Source organism: Symphalangus syndactylus, chromosome 4, assembly GCF_028878055.3.
Source record: "Symphalangus syndactylus isolate Jambi chromosome 4, NHGRI_mSymSyn1-v2.1_pri, whole genome shotgun sequence".
In the NCBI taxonomy this organism is placed as follows: domain Eukaryota; kingdom Metazoa; phylum Chordata; class Mammalia; order Primates; family Hylobatidae; genus Symphalangus; species Symphalangus syndactylus.
The window spans coordinates 125,755,631-125,768,898 of record NC_072426.2 but is presented as its reverse complement, the minus strand read 5'-3'; the positions used below and the strand labels follow the sequence as shown (position 1 = coordinate 125,768,898).

General features: G+C 36.4%; 1 protein-coding gene across 8 annotated transcripts in view; it reads left to right on the top strand.

The window, feature by feature from the left end:
* Positions 1-13,268, top strand: part of FBXW7 (F-box and WD repeat domain containing 7) — a 216,166-nt gene that overhangs the window by 82,466 nt on the left and 120,432 nt on the right. For 2 of the 8 annotated variants that reach the window (XM_063638275.1, XM_063638278.1), the window contains one exon: positions 1,700-1,754. The exons of the other annotated variants lie outside the window; for them this stretch is intronic. The gene's annotated coding sequence lies outside the window, so the exon portion shown is untranslated. The remainder of the gene's footprint in view (positions 1-1,699; positions 1,755-13,268) is intronic. 8 annotated transcript variants of the gene reach the window in all.

The following is a 13,268-nucleotide window of genomic DNA, read 5'->3' as shown; positions in this document are numbered from 1 at the left end:
TTGTTTGTTACCATAGCCTTTATCTACCAAAGGATTTTTAAAAAATTGAATGTGAAGTGCATGCCTGTTTTTAGATATTCTGGAAATTGATTTAAGTATAACATGAATATCCAAAGGGCAGTGCAAGGTGAAGGCAGAGGCAGTGCTGGATCTTTTTAGCTTTAAACTAGGGAAGAAATTGAGCATGTTACATACACAAATAAGAAACCTTTCAGTGTCACAGACAATGGAAAGTTTTAAAATACATACTTTAATTCAAGGTGTTTATTATTTAGTTTTAGGCTATCTTCCCCGAAAAGGGTGCTCTTACATTAGTAATCATTGGTCTATGAATGTTCATTTAAGTTGCAGTAATTTGAAGTATGATTATTTGGGAAGACTATAAAGAATGTGGATTAATTACGTGGTATAAACAAATATCTTTGTGCATTATTGGCAAAGGTAGAATGCTTAAGTATAAAAGATACAGTATAGCTAACATACTTAATATTGTTGCTTATGTTTTCAGGGTGGCTTGTGGTTTTTAAAATAATCTTTTAAATGAAATGCAGATAAGTAAGTGGGAGAAAATTGGGTATCAAAACAATGAGGTTTTTGATGGCTTTTTACTTGTTGTCAGTACCTACCTATATAGCCATATGTCCTTTTTTCTCATTAAAACTCTTCTAACATTTATGATAGCAGGAGCCTCTTTGGATTATCCAGCTCGTTTATTACATCATTATCTGCACCAGTATTTTTGCTATAGATTTTGATTGTTCATTACTTCTCAAGTCTACATAAAGTATCCAGAGGGAATTTTTACTTGCATATCTTATTCAGTTACCCTCCTATCCTCTTTCATCAGTCCCCAAAGATTTGTATTAGCTACTGTCTACATTTTGTTTATTTAAAAAATACTTAGGCCTATATTTTTGTATTGTAGATTGAATAATAAGATTGAAAACAATTCTGTAAATTAATCTATAGTATAGAAGTAAAATTTGTTGATTATTCTTACTGTGAGTATTTGGCAGGCTTCTTGAATTGTAGAGTCATAAAAGGTCAGCAGTTCTGATTGGTAAGTTAAAGAATCTGTCCAGTAATTTGCTCCTTGTTGTTTCTCAAAGCAATGCAGCAGCAGTTCTTTTCCAGATATTGAACGGTTCTTGAACAGTGTGTGTGGAGACGGGGAGGGGTGGAGCTCATTCCTGTTGGTTGTTGAAATTGTGTGCATTTACAGAGGGAACAGGTTGGATAGGCTGAGCTGAAGGAGTAGGCAAACAGATCTAAACTGATGGAAGACAGAAAGTGGTTAGTATAATTTTGGGGTGTCTTGAGTTTGCTCCTTTGTTAAGTACTTGGGCTTTAATATAAAACAATTTAAAATATTAAAGCACCTTACCTTCTTTCTAAAGAGTAGCTGGGAGACTTCTGTTTTTAATATCGAGTTTTTCTTGGCGATGAGTTTGTGGCTGGCATCTTCTGTAGCAAAGCTGTTGTTTTATTCTTTTTTAGTAGTGTTTCTTTCAGCCAGAGAGCTGCAGAATGAGGCAGTTTGACAATTTTGAGTATATATGTGACATCACCAGTTCTGATTTTTTAAGTCAAATTCTCATCTAATGAGCAAGTCAATGTGTGGCTGTGGTTGCAGCATTATTTCTTCCTTAATGAAGAGGTTGAGCCGTTTGACCTGCTGCTCCGATTTGTTCTCTTGTAGCCATACATCAGACCAGTTGCAGAGGTTATCCATCGAATGTCCCAGGCAACCAAAGGTAACTACATAGATTTATTTCAAATAAAAATATGCAATGCAAATGGATGCATTATGACTAAGACCAAATGATTAAAAATAAAAGACCAATTAAAGATGTTCTTAGCAGTTTTCTTGACCTTGCAGTAGATATCCAATATCATTTTGTCATCATCAGATTGTGTAGCAATGGAAATGCACTGCAGTAATTGATTTTGTAATAGAATCAGGTGATTTGCTAGCTGCACTGACAACCACTTGCTTGCTTGCTCTGAGCTGTGGAGCACTCTAATGGATGTTGTGATTTCAGCCTGGAGTTTATGTGAGACTGCCGGCCACTTAAAGCAGCAGCACTTATTTTAAAGATTAGTTTTTCTTTCTTGTTTTCTTTGTTTCAAGTTTTGTGAGTAGCCTCAGTAATTTATGGTTAAGTTGTATGCCCTCATGAAATTTTAGAGATTATATATTATTTCATTCATCAATTCATAGTCTTTCTGCTCCATATTCCTAGCTCAGCATCCACATATTCTGGTATTGACCATGAGAGCATATCTCTAAAATATGAGAGTTATTGGTAACTATGCTATGTTATCTAAATGAAGTGGAATATTCCTCACATTCGTAAATTTCATTAGCTTCAAACTCTAGCTGTAATTAGAATGATGGTAAGGTTCTTGATCTCTTGAGTTGTACTACAGTTGTTTTGCATCCTTTTTTGGTCTTTTACTTTCTTAGTGGTGTCATGGATATGGCACCGTTTAGGAAATATGAGTTGTATTACTTCTAAGGGATACTGATGAGGATATATAAAGCTATTTTAAAGTAGTGTTTAAGGATATAGCAAATTAAAAATCTAATACCAAGTATTATAAATTTCAAAGTGATTATTTTAAAATAATTTTTGTTTTCCTTTTCTATGCCTTTTAAATAATTGGTTCAAATATAGAAGTGTAGGAATATTGCTAACTGTAAAATAGAACTACTGTCATAGAAACTCAGATGCTGTCAAAGACTTTGATTACTTAAAAGTTTTGCTGATGGTGTTAGATCAGAAAAGAAACTCTCTTCCACTCCCTTCCTCACCAATACCTCTACCTCATGTAGTGTTTTATACAGACCCTGCCACATAAAAATACTGAATTCTTTATCATTCCCTGTTTATGTTCTTGCCATGATAGACACCATTTCTCTCAACCACATCTAAAAACATTTACAAAAATTAAATAATATTAACAATTTACTGTAGTAGAAACAGAGCATAAAATTGTCATCACATGTGGTATTCAAATCACCATGTTAAGAGAACTTTCCTTTTTGATGTACTCAAATAGTCACCCGTAGTGCTTGAAGCCTTAGTGTTTCTAGAAAGTTGAAAATATTATCTGTGCTAGTCTGCACAATTTCCTTTAATTCAGATAGTTTAAACATTAATTATGGAAGATTGAAAATAATTTAAACACTAGTACTTGTAATCTTTTATTATTCAACAGGTAAAAAGTTTATAGAGTCTCCTGACTTCCAAGAAAAAAACCCTTCTGTGAACACTGATGAACATAAGCACGTTAATATCATTTAGGATTTGGTCAAGGGTGTGTCTGAATTTCATATATATTGAAAATGTTTAATGATGGGCCACCAGCAAATTAATCACGGATATATTTTACTGGAGTGCCGTACATGACAACTTCTTTTCGTGATGGGTTCAGCAAATAGGAAACGAGGAAGTAAACACCAGAGTGTTGACTACTTTTTATAAAAGTTAGAAAGATAACTATGATTGGTCTGTGATTAGACAGTATTTTGTGTAAAATAAATGGGCAGAGTGAAGTTCTAGCCTCAGTGGAGCTGCCTTTTCTAAAGAGCCCTGGATCGAGCATTAAAATAGTTGGATTTAATTTGTCACTGCCATTAATCTATTTGATAACCTTGATCAAATTATGTATGAACATTTTAAAGTCCCTTAAACATGCTCTTAAAATGTCCATTAAAAAGATTTCAATTTACCCTTATCAGTGGGAAGTATTAGAATACTTGACCTTGAAGCTATAGAAGTTAGAGTTAGGAAGAAGGATGAAGTTTCTTAAAGAATCAAATTGTAGGTGATGTTAAAACGTCTCCTTTCACTTTTTATATCTTTTTTTTGGGGGGTGGGTGGGTAACATGTTTTTGCTAAGAGTACTGTTTTATCTCTTTGATATCCAGTATTTCCTAAGTAGGATAGTAATTCTGGAAATTATCCTAGTGGTTAATAGAATAGACCTGGGGTTAAAATCTGGTGCTGCCTATTTTTTCTAGGCTTTCTAACAAAGATAATGTCATTAGGGAGTTTATTCAGTACCTAGCATATTTTTTAGTAAACACCTTTTAAGAAGGGTGGCCATTATGTTATTGGTGCTTTCTTCCTGTATGGCCTGTTAGATAAGTGCTGTGCAGTCATCTTTGTTGCCTAGGCAAAATGGTTTGTAGGTTGGTTGATTGAACTCTTACTTTGGACCAAGTGCTGTACTAAGCACTTTTTTTTTTTTTTTTTGAAAGACAGAGTCTTGCTGTGTCACCCAGGTTGGAGTACAGTGGCGCAGTCTTGGCTCACTGCAACCTCTGCCTCTTAGGTTCAAGTGATTATCCTGCCTCAGCCTCCCAAGTAGCTGGGATTACAGGCAGCTGCCACCACACCCAGCTAATTTTTTTGTACGTTTAATAGAGATGGGGTTCTGCCATGTTGCCCAGGCTGATCTCTAACTCCTGGCCTCAAGTGATCTGCCCCCCTTGGCCTCCCAAGGTGTTGGGATTACAGGCGTGAGCCACTGTGCCTGGCCTGCACTAAGCACTTCTATGTTAATTATGTCATTTATGAGAAAGACTCTAATGATTATTTTTAAAGATGAGAAAATTGAGGCTCAGAGAGGTTCTACAACTTTCCTAAAAATCACACAACTGGGAAGTAGCAGACCCAATGTCAAAACTTTAGGCATCAGCCTGACGCTCGAAGGAAGTGCTCATCGAAGCACTTTGTATTTTGAAATTTCTGACAAGTATAATGCAAATATTTTTTAAAAATCCCAAATCGGAAACATTTCTGGTTCAAAGCATTTCAGATAAGAGATACTCAGTTTTTTTTTGTACTTTCAATTAAGCTGTGAGTGTAGAGATGAAGCCAAATTTCATCTGAAGATATAATGTAAATGATTACCTAATTTTTTTGGTCTTGAATAAGCAGTGATTTGTTCACCTCTTACTCAGCAATAATTCGTAGGAAAAATTATTCATATAAAGCGTATTTGTACTGTTCGGAGTAATGTTTTCCAAAGTGTGGTTCAGGGCTGGGCACGGTGGCTCACATTGGTAATCCCAGCACTTTGGGAGGTAGAGGCAGATGGATCGCTTGAGTCGAGAAGTTTGAGACCAGCCTGGGACACGTGGCAAAACCTCATCTCTACAAAAAAAAAATACAAGAAAATTAGCCAGGTGTGGTAGCATGCGCCTGTAGTCACAGCCATGTAGGAGGATCATCTGAGCCTGGGAGGTCGAGACTGCAGTGAGCTGAGCTGTTATTGTGCCACTGCAGCCCAGCCTGGGCAGCAGAGTGAGACCCTGTCTCAAACAAAGAAAGTATGGTTCAGGGATCACTTGTATCTATCGCTTTGGATGGTGGTTAAAAGTACCAGTTTACTGGGCCCCATTGAAAGAATCACTGGAATGGGATCCAGAAATCTTTGTTTTTAAATAAGCCTCTCACATGATTCTTGGTTATACCAAATTGTTACAACCAATGATATTGAGAATGTTTTCCTGTTTTACCTTGTTTCTATGCCTTGCAGCTTTTCCTTGAAGAATTTGTTTCCAAACCATAGATGGTTTGTAAAATTATCCTTCTGACTTATGGTGAAATGTAAATTGGTTCTTTTGTGGTACTCATTTTAGGAACTTGTTTAGGATTAAAAGTATTCATGAACTTTGACTCAGAAAACCTACTTCTAGGAATTATCCTAAGGAGATAATCAGATTCGCAGGAAGACTTAGGCACAAGGATGTTCATATCATTATCATCTATAATGGTGAAAAACTGGAAACAACTCAATTTCAAAGATCAGATAAATGGTTTGTTTTTTATATCCATTTGTTTGGACTACCATCCAGCCATAAAATGTTATATGGGGAAGATTTTGTAAGACATAGGAAAGTGCTCATGACTTAATGTAAAGTCTCAAAAGAAGAATATAAAATTATGGTCATACATATATATACATATAGTGCACATGGTCTTAGGTTAAATCATATGAAATTACCAGTTTTGTAGGTCAAGAGTAGTAGAATATCAGCATTTTCACGTAGTGTAACCTAACATGGCACCAATTTTTAAAGCACATATTTGTAACACGTTGTAGAGAAGGAGACTGGAAGGAAATAGAGCAAATTTATAAAGTGATTATCTCTGGATGATGATATTATGGATAATTTGAAATATTTCATCTTTACATGTCTATGTTTTCAAATTTGCTACTATATCTTAGACTCAACCTTTGAAATAGGACAAAGTAATAAAACAGGGAATAGTTACAAACTTTCTCTGAAAAACATTGAAATTTTTTAGAAGATTGTAAATCCTTTAAGCTAATATAAGGACCCCTTTATACTAATATTCTTAACTCTTGTATTAATTATTGAGTGTGTTTATGCAAATAGAGCATATATGCCTTTACCCACCCACCCAGCAAATTTTTGATTGGATTTTAATCTGGAGTGGAAAGTATCTTTCAAAAGAAGAGAAAAAAATAACAATTTTCAAAGTTTTTAAAAAGAATTGGGTTCTTAAAAGACCTCCAACTATATGCAGGAGTCAGTTGGGTAGCCACGTTAAGCACAAAGCCCTGTTTTAGGCTGTGTGGTTTTGATTTTTAATTGTAATTTAACTAATTCATAAAACTCTGTAGATTAAAGTTAGTAATTTGTGTATTTATTTTAAAATATTACTGTATTTTTTTTTGAAAGGAAAATGTTTCTCCCACTTTCATATACTTTAATGGTTTAATTTTAAAGAAATAGCTTAATTAAAGTAACAGCTACTATATTCTGGTTATCTGCCATACACGAGGTTTTGGGTGCTTTAATATGTTTTTTGTTTTGTTTTGTTTTTTTGAGAAGGGGTTTCACTCTTGTTGCCCAGGCTGGAGTGCAATGGTGTGATGTCGGCTCACTACAACCTCCGCCTCCGGGGTTCAGATGATACTCCTGCCTCTGCCTCCCGAGTAGCTGGGATTATAGGCATGCACCACCATGCCCGGCTGATTTTGTATTTTTAGTAGAGACAGGGTTTCTCCATGTTGGTCAGGCTGGTCTTGAACTCCCAACCTCAGGTTATTCGCCTGCCTTGGCCTCCCAAAGTAGTGGGATTACAGGCATGAGCCACCGTGCCTGGCCTTGGGTGCTTTAATATGTTACTTCTTTCAATCTTCACCTAGAATGTATTAATTAGATATGAGCTTTGTTTTAGCATTGAGGAGGCACTGAAACTATTATAAGCTTTCCTGAGATCATATTAAGTGGTGGATCTAGGTTTTTACCTCAGTAATGTCTATCTTAAAGGCCCATGTTCTTATCTCTGATATTGTCCTTATTGGTCTGTCTGAAACTTTTAAGTGTTCATAACTTGGGAAACAAAACTGTTGTATAAGCCTTCCTAATTCAGACTGTCAAAGTGTAGAGCAAAGTATATAATGAGTCATTGTTGCTGATTTTTATTCAACTATTTGTTACCTATCCTTTAATCTGGTCAGTACATGTGTACTGGCATTTAATGATCGCCTGCTAATAGCTAACCTCTTGTGTAAACCACTGGAAATACTAAAACAGAGAAGCCAAAAATTGCTTCCTTGGAGTTTACAGTCCTAATGAGAGAGACAGACAACAAAGTAGTTACAAGGTATTTCAGAACATAGGTATGGAATAGAACCTGTTGGAACAGAAAGCTTTTAAACTAATAATGTTTGGCAGTAGTAGTGAAGAGTTACTTGGGAAGCCATCTTGGAAGAGGTGAATTTAGAAGGAGCCATAGATTTTGTTTTTGCTACCAGCCTAGGAATTTACATTTTAACAAGAACCCCTGCTTCCAGAGTGATCTGTAATTCTACTGAAGTTTGAGAACCACCACTGTAGATTGTAGTTGATGCTATGAGAAAGGATATAATACCCTGAGGAAGCTGTGTAGAGTGGGAAATGGGAAATTGGAAACCTCAGAACAACAACATTGCTTTGAGAAGTAGGGGAAGTTATGAGATAGTTACGATTAATATATTATAAGCAATATCTTTTAGTGCCTAGAGGTAAGATTGGAAATGTCTTGAATTTTGTGTAAGATCACAAAACTTACAGGAAAAATATCAAAATTCCGATTGAGGTTACTTTTTTCTGGGAGGGATGGTGAAATGTTATTCTTTACCCTAAAATGTGTGATTAAGAGGAAGAAATGCTCCTCATCACTGGCCATCAGAGAAATGCAAATCAAAACCACAGTGAGATACCATCTCACACCAGTTAGAATGGCCATCATTAAAAAATCAGGAAACAACAGGTGCTGGAGAGGATGTGGAGAAATAGGAACACTTTTACACTGTTGGTGGGACTGTAAACTAGTTCAACCATTGTGGAAGTCAGTGTGGCGATTCCTCAGGGATCTCGAACTAGAAATACCATTTGACCCAGCCATCCCATTACTGGGTATATACCCAAAGGACTATAAATCATGCTGCTATAAAGACACATGCACACGTATGTTTATTGCGGCACTATTCACAATAGCAAAGAGTTGGAACCAACCCAAATGTCCAACAACGATAGACTGGATTAAGAAAATGTGGCACATATACACCATGGAATACTATGCAGCCATAAAAAATGATGAGTTCGTGTCCTTTGTAGGGACATGGATGAAACTGGAAAACATCATTCTCAGTAAACTATCGCAAGGACAAAAAACCAAACACCGCATGTTCTCACTCATAGGTGGGAATTGAACAATGAGAACTCATGGACACAGGAAGGGGAACATCACGCTCCGGGGACTGTTGTGGGGTGGGGGGAGGGGGGAGGGACAGCATTAGGAGATACACCTAATGCTAAATGACGAGTTAATGGGTGCAGGAAATCAACATGGCACATGGATACATATGTAACAAACCTGCACATTGTGCACATGTACCCTAAAACCCTAAAGTATAATAAAAGTAGATATACATAAATAAAAAAAAAATCGTATTAACCTTTTAAAAATAATGTTTAAGAAACAGGTTTAATTTTTAAAAGAAAAGTGAGCATAGGAGCAAAGTTTTGTAACATATTCTGCTTCTATATAGGAAATTAATTCCTAAATTTTGGAATTGACTAGTTGTTGAAAGTCATAGCAGTTTATCCTCCAAAGAGAGCTTTTTAAAATTTATTTTTTAGAATCAGACCTGAGTTAACTTTTAGATGTAATTTGGCATAACCAGCAAGTCATTGGTTATTCAAAAATAAAGATTGGAAATAATTGCCATGTAGTCTTGGCTCTTTGCGTATTTTGTGATACTGATTGTTGCTTCCTCCTTTACTTCCATTTTATTATTCGAGCTTTATTAAGAGTGAATTAAAAAGAAAACTGAATTTTATTATTTTAAAAATCTGAATAGTTGGATTGGGGCAACTCTTCCTATTTATGAGACTTCACTCATTTACATTGGTATTATATTGACATTAAAGAATCAGTGTCATATACTGGTGAATGTTAACTGAAAGAGACAAGGTAAGATTAAAGAAATTGAACCTTTAAGCAGGAGGGGTGTGACTAATGGAGCAAATTTCTGAAAGGCTTAGGATAGACAAAATCAAAGCTACTGATGGTATTAATAGTCTTAGAAATGATGGAGATTACATTTTTCCCCTCAGAGACAGGCGACAAAGAAGGGAGGAGTAAAGAAACAAAACCTTTGAGATTGAGATATCACAAGTTGATAGGTACACAGCTCTCTGAAAGCTTCAGTCATCTCAATAAGGAGAGGAACGTATTTAGCAATATAAGTTCGAGTTGCTGAATATACATTCTATATAGGTAGGTCTGTGTAATTTTGATATGTATTATCTGTTTATCACAATGGAAATCGTTCTTGATCAGTGTTTTTATTTCAATAAGAAAGATATATTGCCGCTTCCATCTTAAAATTTCTACATGGAAGAGACGTGACGCATAGTGAAGGTTTTTGAAAAAACAAACAAAAAACCATATAAACTTAAGCAATGAAGAAAGAGAAACAGTGTTCAGAATGTTACAGTATTGAACCTGAATTGGTAGAGAGAATCGAAAGTGGTATGAACAGTCAGGGTCCAAATGACATTCTATATAAAGCATATAGGACATGATTTGGAGCAGGGGGTGGGATGGGGAATGCTTAGATTGCATCTCTTTACTAGATGGATGTACTTGTTCTGTGCAAGGTACCATTTTCTCCCCTTTTTTGTTAGCTCCTATATCCCTTCCCGCTTTTGAAGAGTGCTCTACTAGTATTTATAACTTTAGTGATTTGACATTTCAGGATGTATCTGTTTCAGAAAACCATAAGAAGTTTTAAAAATACCTTGATGTAAAACAAAATTTCAGGTAAATTTAAATACTTTAAGTTTTTAATAATTTGTGTTACCAAAATTAAATTTTGGTTAGAGTTTGACGTTCCTAAGTGATAGAATAATCTTAAACACATGTTGTCAACAGAAATTTGAATGCTGAAGTCAATTTTTGTTATTGTTATTGTTCTGCTTAGTAAAGAAATGTATTCTCTCTAACCAGGGACGGTACATCCTACTTTCTCCTTAATACTTTGAGATTTTCGTAAAGAAAATAATTTCAAAGGTGTTGTGCTGTGAGCTAAAGAGATTATTTCTAAAGGAAGAATTTGTCATTCTAATGGTTGTCATCTTCCTTGTGGCATTATTATAAAATTAAGAAACTGAAAAAAATATTTTTTAGAAGACATAGTATATACCAGAATTTAAATTTAGTTTGGCATAAGAGGCCACATATTCTACCTATGTTATTACAGTCTGTATTTGTTATTGCCTAATTTTGACTCATTTTGAATATCTCACTCCAATCCTTTTAATTAATATTTCTTAAAACAAAAATGGGCAATATGTTGGATTGACTGAAAATAACTTTTAAGTGTTTAGTAGCAATAAAATTTAATCTTTTAGTGCAGATTTGTTTTACCCCATAACAGCACATACGGAAGAAGTAAAGCCAGGTCTGTATGAAGCAGGAGGGGACGTTGGACTTTTTTCTTTTTTTTTTTTGAGACGGAGTCTCGCTCTGTCACCCAGGCTGGAGTGCAGTGGCACAATCTTGGCTCACTGCAAGCTCCGCCTCCCGGGTTCACACCATTCTCCTGCCTCAGCCTCCTTAGTAGCTGGGACTACAGGTGCTTGCCACCATGCCTGGCTAATTTTTTTGTATTTTTTAGTAGAGACGGGGTTTCACCAGGTTAGCCAGGATGTCTCAATCTCCTGACCTCGTGATCCACCTGCCTCAGCCTCCCGAAGTGCTGGGATTACAGGCGTGAGCCACCGTGGACCTCTTTAAATACCATAATATAGGCAGTTACTTTTGTTATACAACAGTATAGTTGTCTCAGAACAAAACCTGAAGCTCTGCAAAATCAGGTCCTGAAAATCAGTTTCTGAGTGGCTTGTTCCTGTGTAACCTTGTAATGTCTGTGGTAACGAAACCAGTACCCATTTTAATAAAAATATTACATAGCTAAATATTTACCCCAGTTCTAAGTTCTAGGATTTATGCTTTCTCCTTTGAAATGTAGGTCCTCGAGAACATTCATTTCCACTTATGATGAAATTGTGAAAACTAGTAAATCTGATCCAGGATGTAGTTTTTATCAGTTGCCTCTCACCCCTTAAAAAAAAATTAACATGGGAAAAATATTTTCATGGCTTTTCTATCTGTACTCACAGCTTGACCAGATGGTTTTAACATTGTGGAATGCCTCGCAGTTTAAAGCCATTAACTAGCCTCTGGTTACCCTCTTCTGGATTTCTAGTTTTTTTCTTAAGGTCATCATGTATTGCTTAAGCTCTGTCTTTGTGAAAAAGCTTGTCCCTGCTGGCTTTAAAACATTACTATGCTGGGGAAAATTTTGGACTAAAGTGACATTCACATTATACTGACCTCATCGCCCAAACGATGAATGAATGAACTAATGTACACTACAAGAACATGTCTTAATAGGAAAGTAGACTGTTGTCTGTAGTTGTCCCATTGTTTTGTCATTGCTGCTACTATATTGACATGAAGTAGCAATGTATATTGACATGAAGTAGCAATGGGCGTGCATGTTTGTATATTTTTTCTGTGCTGTTAAATAAGTCCACCCACATCTCCCATGTGGGTAGGGGAGTACTGGGTGATGGAGTAGGTTTACCAGTACCATTTGTCCCTTACTTTACTTGTATAGCTTTATGTTTTAAAATTGACAGAGTCTCACTCTGTCACCCAGGCTCGAGTGCAGTGGTGTGATCTCGGCTCACTGCAACTTTTGCCTCTGGGGTTCAAGTGATTCTCGTTCCTCAGCCTCCTGAGTAGTTAAGATTACAGGTGTGTGCCACTCCCGGCTAATTTTTGTGTTTTTAGTAGAGACAGCGTTTCACCATGTTGGCCAAGTTGGTCTCGAACTCCTGACCTCAAGTGATCCACCTGGCTTGGCCTCCCAAAGTGCTGGGATTACAGGCATGAGCCACCGTGCCTGGCCACTTTTTGTTAGAATTAATACTTTGAAGATACCATGGACTTGGTTCTAGACCACTACAATTAAGCAAATACCATAATAAAGTTAGTCACAAGAATTTTTTGTTTTCCCGGTGCATATAAAGTTATATTTACATGGCATTGTAGCCTATTAAGTATACAATAGCATTCTGTCTAAAAAGCGTACATACCTTAACTAAAAAATACTTTGTTATTTATTTATTTATTGAGACAGTCTTGCTCTGTTGCCCAGGCTGGAGTGCAGTGGTACGATAATGGCTCGCTGTAACCTCCACCTCTCGGGTTCAAGCGATTCTCTTGCCTCTGCCTTCCAAGTAGCTGGGATTACAGGCGCCCACCACCACACATGGCTAATTTTGTATTTTTAGTAGACACTGGGTTTCACCATGTTGGCCAGGCTGGTCTTGAACTCCTGACCTCAAGTGGTCTGCCCACCTCTGCCTCCCAAAGTGCTGGGATTACAAGAGTGAGCCACTGCGCCTGGCTAAAAAATACTTTATTGCTAAAAATGCTAACAATCACCTGAGCCTTCAGGGAGTCACGATCATTTTACTGGTGTAGAGTCTTGCCTCAGTGTTGATGGCTGCTGACTGATAGAGTGATGGTTGCTGAGGGTTGGAATGGCTGTGTCAGTTTCTTAAAATAACAATGAAGTTTGCTGCATTGATTGACTCTTCCTGTCATGAACGATTTCTCTGTAGCATGTGATGCTGTTTGATAGCATTTTACGCACAGTAG